This window comes from Mus caroli, chromosome 2 (assembly GCF_900094665.2).
Source record: "Mus caroli chromosome 2, CAROLI_EIJ_v1.1, whole genome shotgun sequence".
Lineage (NCBI taxonomy): Eukaryota > Metazoa > Chordata > Mammalia > Rodentia > Muridae > Mus > Mus caroli.
In genome coordinates this window covers 43,688,323-43,689,133 of record NC_034571.1, presented here as the reverse complement: position 1 = coordinate 43,689,133, position 811 = coordinate 43,688,323, and the positions used below count along the sequence as shown (strand labels likewise).

The window sequence follows — 811 nt, the reverse complement described above, 5'->3', positions numbered from 1 at the left end:
GAGAGAGAGAGAGAGAGAGAGAGAGAGAGAGAGAGAGAGAGAGAGAGCATGTACCAATTTGGAAATAACATGGGCTTTATTTATTTACAAATGCAAAAGCTAATAAGAAATACATGACAGACTTATAAATATACAGGATTTGTTATGAATCTACTTGCAGATAAAAAATAGAAATACATAGGGATTTGTTATGAATCTACTTGAAGATAACATGGAACCTGTTTGATCTCAGTGGCAAGAATATTTAGACTCCTCGACACCTATAAATGTAAGCTTGTGTCCATTGTGTGTTCATGTTTCACTTTTGTGTTTAACACTTGACAATATGAGAAATGCCAATGGCTTCATACCTTGTTTATTATAGATCTATTAAAAAGTGTGTGTGTGTGTGGTGTAGGTCTATGTGTGTGCATGGGGTGTTTCTGCTTGCGAATAAGCATTTTTATATATTCACATATTTGCATAAACTATTTACAGTTTATTTTGATGTCATATATAAAAAATAGGGCAGAATCTTCATTTTCTTAAAGCTACTAGAATATATATTCTTTTTATTATGCAAAATTTCTATTGATCTAAGTGTTTCTGAATCATTTGCCACTTTCCAGGAATCTAACCAACATGTAAATTGAGAGATGTTAATATATATGTCACTAAGTTGTTTTTTAAGAATCACAGCCCAGAAAAAGAAAAGGCAAACAGACTAAATGAGAGAGATCACTGCTCAGAATCCAGAAAATTTCAGGCAAAAGGCAACTGTGATTAGATCATTGCCATCACCCTTGAAAGGAAGTGTTATATCTTTTAAAGA

At 32.6% G+C, this 811-nt stretch overlaps 1 long non-coding RNA gene across 1 annotated transcript in view; it reads left to right on the top strand.

The window, feature by feature from the left end:
* LOC115029558 overlaps positions 1 to 262 on the top strand; it is a 2,540-nt gene extending 2,278 nt beyond the window's left edge. Inside the window, exon 3 of the long non-coding RNA XR_003835120.1 lies at positions 161 to 262. This is a non-coding gene — a long non-coding RNA (uncharacterized LOC115029558). The remainder of the gene's footprint in view (positions 1 to 160) is intronic.
* Positions 263 to 811: the final 549 nt, after the last annotated feature.